Source organism: Stegastes partitus, unplaced genomic scaffold (assembly GCF_000690725.1).
Source record: "Stegastes partitus isolate 25-593 unplaced genomic scaffold, Stegastes_partitus-1.0.2 Scaffold588, whole genome shotgun sequence".
Classification (NCBI taxonomy): Eukaryota; Metazoa; Chordata; class Actinopteri; family Pomacentridae; genus Stegastes; species Stegastes partitus.
This window is the reverse complement of record NW_007578319.1, coordinates 208,774-217,932: the sequence shown is the minus strand read 5'-3', so window position 1 is coordinate 217,932 and position 9,159 is coordinate 208,774. Positions and strand designations below refer to the sequence as shown.

The 9,159-nt window shown below is 39.8% G+C and overlaps 4 non-coding genes across 4 annotated transcripts; all 4 read right to left on the bottom strand.

Annotated features, from left to right (window-relative positions):
* Positions 1–1,667: 1,667 nt before the first annotated feature.
* Positions 1,668–1,740, bottom strand: trnav-uac (transfer RNA valine (anticodon UAC)). The gene has a single exon. It is a non-coding gene; the product is annotated as a tRNA-Val (tRNA).
* A 2,125-nt stretch (positions 1,741–3,865) lies between these two features.
* Positions 3,866–3,938, bottom strand: trnav-uac (transfer RNA valine (anticodon UAC)). Its single transcript has one exon. It is a non-coding gene; the product is annotated as a tRNA-Val (tRNA).
* A 2,171-nt stretch (positions 3,939–6,109) lies between these two features.
* Positions 6,110–6,182, bottom strand: trnav-uac (transfer RNA valine (anticodon UAC)). The gene has a single exon. It is a non-coding gene; the product is annotated as a tRNA-Val (tRNA).
* Positions 6,183–9,076: 2,894 nt separating this feature from the next.
* On the bottom strand, positions 9,077–9,149 carry trnav-uac (transfer RNA valine (anticodon UAC)). The gene has a single exon. It is a non-coding gene; the product is annotated as a tRNA-Val (tRNA).
* Positions 9,150–9,159: the final 10 nt, after the last annotated feature.

The window sequence follows — 9,159 nt, the reverse complement described above, 5'->3', positions numbered from 1 at the left end:
GTATCATGAGACTGATCCACAGCAAACTGTATCCGCATTCAAACTGAAAACTTTTCTCGGCTTTTGTAGATGAAGTTGCCTTTCCAAAAATATGAAGCAGCACCGTGCACATGCGGAGAGAAAATAGACAAAGCGTTTCTCAGGCAGTGATGGGTTTATTGCAAATATGGAGGGAATAAACCTACAGCGAAACCAGGAGAGATGGAATCATACACAGACGTGCATACAGCTGGAGTATCTTCAGTCCTTCAGCATCTCATCTATCTGCACAACAGAGCAGTTAGTGCCGATAACACACTGCGGTGTCACAGAGCTGTTTACCCCCGAGGCCTCACAACACACAGATCTTGTTAAAAACCTCCAACACGTCACTTGTCAGGATGCACGAAAGGCAGATTTATTCACATATCAGTGTTTTCTGGAGGTCTTCTGGAGAGCTGCTTTTAAAGATGCAGCGAAATAAAACAATCCCTGCGTTAGTGTTCATTCATGTCTCGTTACACGCCACCTTTCTTTTCTCTTCATGTAAAGCAGAAAAATATTTTCGTCTGACTCGTCTTGAAGCGTCGAGTTAACCCCACCCTCCACATGAAACCGCACATTTCCAGACATTTCCGAAGAATGTGACTGAGGTCTGATCTGAAGACTGAAGGATGTGTGGGTGGAGGTAAACAATCCTACAACAAATGTGGAAGCTATTGGCAATGATTTGAAAAGCTCTAGTGGGAGGTGAACAAAAATTCAGCTTTTTTTTTTTTTTGCATTTGTTCAGACCGCATCGGTTTCTATTTTAAAGCAGCTGAGTTTCGATGTATATATGTGTGTATATTTCACCTTATTAGAAACATACTAACACTGGATCTGGCCTGACTTTGCTCTTGGTGAGATGTTTTCATGAGATCATCAGGTTCAGGTAAACTCAAACCACCCCATCAGGGATTACAAAGGTCACTGAGATTACATCTGCCGTAACTGAAGCTCCTGAGCTGCATCTGCACTGCTCCCACATGACTGGCTGATTGGATAAGTGCATGGATAAGCAGGTGCACAGATGCTCCTGATAGAAAAACCTGTATTTAGCATTGGTCTACTGTAAACAGGCTTAGGCTAGGCTCACACTACAGGAGTTTCAGAATCATCAGGAGAAATTCTATTCTTCTCTCTAATCTCAGATAGAGAGGCCACCATGATGAAGCCTTCTGTGGTGGTTAACTCCAACCAGAGCTTATTGACAATACTCACAGGCTCACTGAACAAGATTAAAAGCAAAATAAAAATCTAAGAACCACTAAAATGCCAATATAAAAATCTGTTAAAAGCATGATACAAAAGGGAAAATAAATAAGTAAAACCAAGATGGGCTTTCGTTTAATAGAACTAAATGATAAGATGCACCCAAAAGTAAACGAGAAACAGCAGCAGAAACTAAGCTGTTCCTACAGCGTGTAGTCTTAAATGGGTCGACTACAATCTCAACTCCAGTTGTGAGAAATGGGGGAAAATTGGCCATAAACTAGTGTCAGCTGAGTTTTAGGCTGAACTGCGTCATTGTTATTACTCAGATTGTTCTGTTGTATTCTTTGGTAAGAGCAGTGTTTTTTCTGTTTGAGTCTGTTAACTGACGCTAAATGGTGGAAGTACTGTGTAGTGAGTAACAAGAAGGATTGTGGTTCCACTGGGGATTGAACCCAGGACCTTCTGCGTGTAAAGCAGACGTGATGACCGCTACACTATGGAACCTCTGTGAGCTGGTTTTACAACCTTTGAACAACCTTTGAGGCTTCTTGGATTACTGCAGTGAAGGGTATCAGTGTTTTACTGGATGTTAATCTTGAATATTTCAGATCCTATAAACACCAACAACATCATGTTCCTTTGATAGTTTCTGCTGCATTTCTGATCTATTGTTGATGTTTGTTAATATTAGTAAAGACATTTTAGTTAAGGGGAAGTTTAAGTCATAGTTTATAGTCTCTGTTTTGTTGACTTATATTCTGAAGTATGTACTATAATGATAAATCACATTTATGGTTTATTTGCATGTACATTACTTGAGCTTGGTTAAAATAATGTGGTTACAGCTCAGTTTAAGGTTTTCGTTGGTTGTAGTGCAGTTCTGTATTAGTTATTCTAACATAGACTTTACTCTGAGGTTAGGAGACACAAGGTTTGAGGCCACGACTTTCTGCATGGGAGAATCTGGGTCTAACTGTGGTTGTGATCATAGAACTAAGGTTAACTGTTGTGTTTATATTCGTAAACTACTGTGTAGTTCAGTTGAGCTAAAACAAGATTTTGACCAGGGTTCCTCTCTGAATGTGACATAATACGACATCAGCTTTACAAATGACTTAGAGCATGTGGTTAGCAAATTCAAAGCAAATGTTTGAAATGCCAAACAACAATTCAAAAAAACAACAACAAGAAGAATGAATTCGGCTTGCTTCCAATTACTGCTTTGGAGTGAACAAACTAGACTGCTTAGTGTTGTCAGAAGGTGGCGCTATAGGCTGCGTTACACAATATAAATTGAGTAGAAAAAGCCGGAAACAAAACAAATTGTTTGCCAACCACTAAAAAAAGTCAAAGTAGTAGAAACAAACCCAACTTTGTCCCATGAATTTGAGAAAAATTGAGCAGTTTTTACAGATTGTTTTCAGTTTGGAAAGTTGTAATTATTCTGTCATGTCAGCTGGTGTTAAGTGAGTTAAATGTTCACTGTATCAGAACTTTTTCTGAACAGGTGTTTCCCCCTCCAATGAAGCATTAAATCTTTTTTTTTTAATTAAAAAAAAACTTCAAGCAAGCATAACATTTTTTTTTTTTTTTTTTAGAATGTTTAAATTTAGCCTTTGCCATTCTAATGCGATAAATCAAAAATGTGCATGAAAATACATTACAGATACTTAGCTAATGTGAACAAATTTCTATTCCACTGGGCACTTAGATGACCTTTTGGGCGATTTGTTTTTTTTTTTCAGAATGTGGCCACACTGATTACATTCTGATTACATGATTACCTGCTGAGATCTGTCACCTTGTGAGCCACCTTTGCAGAACAGTCACTGTCCTCAAACAGAGAGATCATTCTGATAGAGATTGCTTGTGAAAGGTTTATAGTTCATGGTATGAGCGTGAGTTTAAATAGGGTTGTGTATCATGTTTATGAGAAGAGTAACGTCCTCCTCTTATCTCATACAAATGGATTTTTTATTTTTTTTTAAAGCTTGAACTTAATGAGTTGTGACGTGTTTGCTGATGCTTTCAATAATGACATTTTTATTTATTTATTGATTCTTGCATTGTAATTTTAATTGTATTGGGGTTCTCTTTGGAATGCAATTGTTTGAGGAAAATGCAGTGTTTCCGGTGCTTAATCTTTCCTTTATGCCTGTACATTTCCTGTACTATGTAACCCACACATTATCTTGCTAAATAGTTCGCCTTGGTGACCTCTAGACGTCAACAGTAATGTTCATGTTTCCTTGCAGCGGTGTTCTCATGACTTATGGCAGATTAAAAACCAACCAATGCATGCACACAGCTTCCGGTGCTGTGATTATGAGGTCACAAGGTCCATCTGATGGCAGCGTTAATGCTCTTTTAGCGATCTGTACATGTACCTACAGTTGTACTTCATGCGTGTCTGCAGGATTATAAAGAAGAGCCACTAGTTTGCAGATTATCTTCTCATAATTCATCCATGTAATCATCCTGCTGAAAAGGACTCTTTGGTTCACGTCCTGAATTGCACTTACAGACAGCTTTAAGTGCTTTAATTTCTGAGAAAGTGCAGAGGCTCTGCTGTAAGAGCACATGACACTGAACATCTTGGCTTCAGCCTGAATTTGTTTGCAATAAATTGTGGTTCCACTGGGGATTGAACCCAGGACCTTCTGCGTGTAAAGCAGACGTGATGACCGCTACACTATGGAACCTCTGATTTCTTAGCTTCTTCCTTGTTGTCCTAAACTACAATATATTTTAAGGCATCCAAAATTAATGTTAGCAGTGGAGTAACATGGCGTGAGTCAGGCTGCATAGTGTTGTCAGAAGGTTCTGGTGTGAGCTATGTTGCACAATATTGGCATAAACAGAGTAGATAAAGTAGAAGTTATGGAGCAAAACACAATCCATCTATGACAAGAGTAGTCTTCAGGAATTGTTTTCAATCAGGAAAATTGTAACTACAGTCGTGACTTGATAATCCGAACCTCAACAATCCTAAACCCTTGCTATCTGACAGGTTTTTAGGAAAAATGAATGGAACCCATGAAAAATAGCCTTAATATATCGACAACTGTGGATTCCGTCTCCGACATGACATTTTATGTCACAAATAAGGATAACGGTGTATTATCTGACTTAACAATCCGATAGATTGGCTACGTTCAGACTGCAGGACTTAATGCTGAATTCAGATTTTTTTGTGAAATCTGATTTTTTGGCGAGTTTGCTCACATTTCCAATGCAATGCGACTTGTATGTGATCTGCTGTGTGAACTTCATACGACCCAAAAGTGTCCCGCATGCGCAGAAGAGGACACGATGACGTCACAAGCAGCGAGCGTGCTCAGTGTTTACGGAAGTAAACACGTATGGTGCGATACGGCCACTTCCACCCTGTCGGAGCGCTCCACCGGGGTGGAAGTGTCCCCCCAACCGCGCTGAATATTCGGATATTCATCATTAATTGGGCCTGAATATCCAGAGACCAGAAAGTGCTCTTCAGACCAGCCCTGCTAGTTATTATAACAATTATGAACAATAATTAAGAACAAATGACCCTTCAAGCATCAAGCCCTCCTTGTATCTCGACCTTCGTCTTGAAAATCCAACAGCCTTGCTATCCGACATTAAAGAAGGTTTTACATTTAGTGTCGGATTATCGAGTCACGACTGTGTTCATTCACGTCAAGTGCAATGTCCAAAAACAAACAGTGGATCAGTCATGTGAGTCAGATGTTCACCACGTCCAACCTAAAAAGGTTGTTCTTTCTCCCATGAGGCGCATTCATTTGATTTTGAATGTTCAAAAAAACACCTTCAGTAAGTTTAAAAACTCAGTTTTCTCATATGATACTTCCAAATTAGCATAAAAACACAACTAATGTGACATTGCATGTTAGTAGCAGGTGTAATGAGTTTTTGGTTTATGGTATCACAGCTGTTTTACAAGCAGCAACTTGCTCTTTTTGGCTTCTTCATGTATTCCCATCACAGAATTGTGTTTACTGTCACATTGTGTCAGTTTACGAAACTAATGTCAAGCTGCACGACTGTTTTCTCTTCAACAATTGCTTGCTTTATTGTTGACATTTACCCAGTAAGATATGATAAGCCTTTATTAATCTCGCAAAGGGGATATTTGCAGTGTTACAGCAGCAAAACATAGTGCAAACATTTAGGAAATGTGGTACACAAATAAAAATAAACCCAAATACACGTAGGTATTAGTTCTAGAAACAGTCTTGTACATGTTGGTGGTATTGCACAGATTCTATCATGAACAGAAATACTTAAAGAAGTAATAATACTGCACAGATTATTATGTATATTGCACATATTGTCCCACAGTAGAAAAACACCTATGTGGCATATGTACTTGTTGTTAGAGTCGTGTTTAACATTATTATCGTTTGTATGTCTTACTTACAAAGGTACAAATCAAATGTGAAGCATCTAAAGTGCAAAAAAATGTGTTAGTTCCAAAGAAATAAGATGGAATGTCCTCTTCTAGGGAAAAAAAAAGCAGAAGGAGCCATGTAGGAGAACTTCTGTTTTATTTTTCATAGAAGTCGGTTTTTGGCCTCGTTGCACGCTGTGACGTTGGCGTCATTGTTTGGATACTTGCATGTGTACTTGGTGTTTATCTGGAGGATTATAAAGCAGATCCTCTAGTTTGCAGATTACAATTCCCATCGTACATTCATGTAATCCTCCCTGCTGAAAAAAGAAACTTTTTATCATGTCCTAAATTGCTTTTTGCAGATGTGTAGCTTAACTTCCCTGTAACCATACTCTTAAGAAACACACAACAACCGAGGTGGCCGTGATGCTGTTACATTGATAGCTCCAACCTGTATTAATTTGCAATATGACACAGTCATGGTTCCACTGGGGATTGAACCCAGGACCTTCTGCGTGTAAAGCAGACGTGATGACCGCTACACTATGGAACCCATGTGATTGGGTTTGAAGCTGGATCTGAACCCGACACCAGACAGTGTCGCAGTAAACACAAACCTGGAGGAACGGCACTGGCTTCACTGAGCTCTACTGTACTTTGTCATCGCTGTGCCGCTCTGTTTGCCATGTGCAGGGTTTCTGCTCATGTCTGCTCGAGCAGCTTTGAAACGGCTCATCCATCGGGTCCATATGGGGGCCCCGAGGGCGGGAAGAGATGGCGTGAGAGTGCGGTTGTGTGTCCCTGTGTGTGTGCGGTGGCGTTCCTGTGTGTGGTTGTGTGGCTGGGGAGGGGGCACAGAAGGCTGAGCAGCATGTTTCTCTCCCAGTATGAAAACCAACTGGAGGCTCAGACCACCTCTTTAATATATTTAATAAGCATGGAAGGAGGTGATTGGTGTGTGTGAGGGGCAGCTTAGGTTTCAGTCTGATGTTATTCTACACTTTAATCACTGTCATCAGATACAAACCGGCAATTTGTGTATCAACTAACCAGCGCTGTGTGTCAAAACCCGATTGTCTCGTCAGATTTTGACACACACATTATTAACACACTGTTGCACTGACTGACATGTCGTCACCGTGAACACACACTGTTTATTTTAGTCCCTTTAGGCTGCTGACTTTGCTGCTGAAGTGACAATTTTGTATCATTCAGACGTGGAGGTTTTAACGTTCCTTATGGCTTTTCATTACTGATTTTGTTCTCTATTAATTGATTAGTTGTTTGGTCTATAAAGTGCCAGAAGATTGTGAAAAATGTTGATCATAAAGCCCATAATGATAAACGTCACAGAGGAGCAAAGACAAATGTTTCTCAGAATCAGAATCAGAATCAGCTTTGATGGCCAAGTACGTACACAACATACAAGGAATTTGGTTTCAGCTGTTGGTGTCGCCCTAGGAATTTGCACGAATAATAGAAATAGGAAAATTAAAAAATAAAATAAAATAAAGTAAAATAACTAAAGAAAGAAAAGAATAGAATACGATAAATATTAATAAAAAATAAAACAAGATAATACTCAGACCAGATGCAGAGAAATTAAACAAATTCCTAGGGAGCGCAGTGCTGAGGCTGCCATCCGCGGCGCCATCTTCGATCATTAATCGATGTGCAATATTAATACTTATCCATCAGTATTTCTACTTATGAAAGAATCTGTGCAGTACCTTTAATATGTGTGCTGTTGTTGTTTCCATATCCAGTCGCATCTTGTAGTTCGTTTTTTCCACTATTCCCTTTGCTGTAGCAATTCAAATTTCAAATAAAGGCTTATGGTCAAAATAGTGGGATATTAATCTAACAGTTGTGATCAATCAAGTTGTTGTTAAAGAAACAGTTAACACAAGTGAAGCACCAGAAGTCACATATAACACATGAAAGCCTTATGATCTGCTTCAGCTTTTATTGCCTATGACGATGAAAGCGTAGCAACAAAACAGTGACGTTTTGAAATTTTTCGTACATTTTCCAGACAGAACAGCTGAGTGAGTAATCAAGAACATAATCAACAAATTGACAATGAAAACAAATGTAAGCTGCAGCTCTCAAGTCTGATGAGCTGCTTGCTTTTTCCTACGGTCCCTGTAAACACTTCACAATAAAATGACTCACAGCGGCAGCAGATATGGACTAATTGTCCTCAACAAATGCACCGTTTCTAGAGCTGTTGTGTTAAATACTAAGAGTGTTGGTTAAAAAAAAAGTGTATTTTCCAGAATGGACAGGGTAAAGGAAGAGGAATGATTCATTTAACCAATGCCAAAATAAAAGCAGATGTGCGACTTTAAGCGACCACGGAGCTTAGCGTGATGGTTGTGTTTCATAGTTGTGTGTTGTTTATTGTTGTTAGTTCCTCAGCTGTGTACCTTTGAGTTGCTTCAGTTGCAGCAGCAGAGTGTCAGTTGTGTTTGGCTGCTGGTGATAAGCTGCAGCTCTTTCATGTGTCGCTGTCTGAGGTGGCAGCGAACGTTACTGCGGTTAGACAGGAAACAACTACCAGGAGCTGCAAGAGTTTGTGTGTTTGTCTCCTCTCAAAGTGTGAAACCTCGTATATCCTCCTGACAGTTCCAGTGTGATCACAAGTTTTACAATACGAACTTAATGACATTTGAAGGATTCGTTCGACGTTTTGGGGGAAGTGTGCTTGTTTGCTTTCTTATGAGGAGATGTATATGAGGATATGGTTGGCGTAGCTTAGCACAAAGACTGGAACCGGGGGGGAAACACTTGCTTTGTCCACAAATCTACCGAGCAACATCTTCCACCTCCTCCATGGTAGATGCTATGTGTTTAGGTCCTACAAATATGAAACATTTTTGAAGAGGGGAAGACTATTTATTGGTGCATACCCGTCAAGAAACATCATATATAGCAGGCAAACGAATGGCTAAAAAAACTGCTGACATCTACTCTGCAGGAGTTGTGCAGGTTAGAAATACTGTACTTGGTCAATATAGTATAAAAACAGCTCAGTTTCAAGGTTGAATGAGGTTGATAAGGGCTCTAAAGTGCAGTCATATGGTTTCAAAAGCAACCACAAATCTGTCATGTGCACCTAAACAAGTTCATTTAGCAGGTCTTTCTGGTAGAGAGCTTTCACTTTCAGCTGAGGTGAAACATCTACTTTACTCTTTTCAGACTAGTCTCTGATCTTTCAAAGCTGCTGTTCTTCAGTGCCTGAGTGGAGACTAGAAGCTTTTCTGTGCACAACTGACTAGCGAGCATTTACTGATGCATGCGAGGTGTTCAGAGGAAGTCTGTGAACTGTAGCTTCAGAAAACAACTCCACCTCTTACGGAGCAGATTGCATTCTTTAGTCAGCATTTTCATTTCATCACGATATTCTCCAAAGACTCTCGTCGTGTGTCTTCTTGATCAAAATCCTGGTTCCACTGGGGATTGAACCCAGGACCTTCTGCGTGTAAAGCAGACGTGATGACCGCTACACTATGGAACCCTTCTGAGAT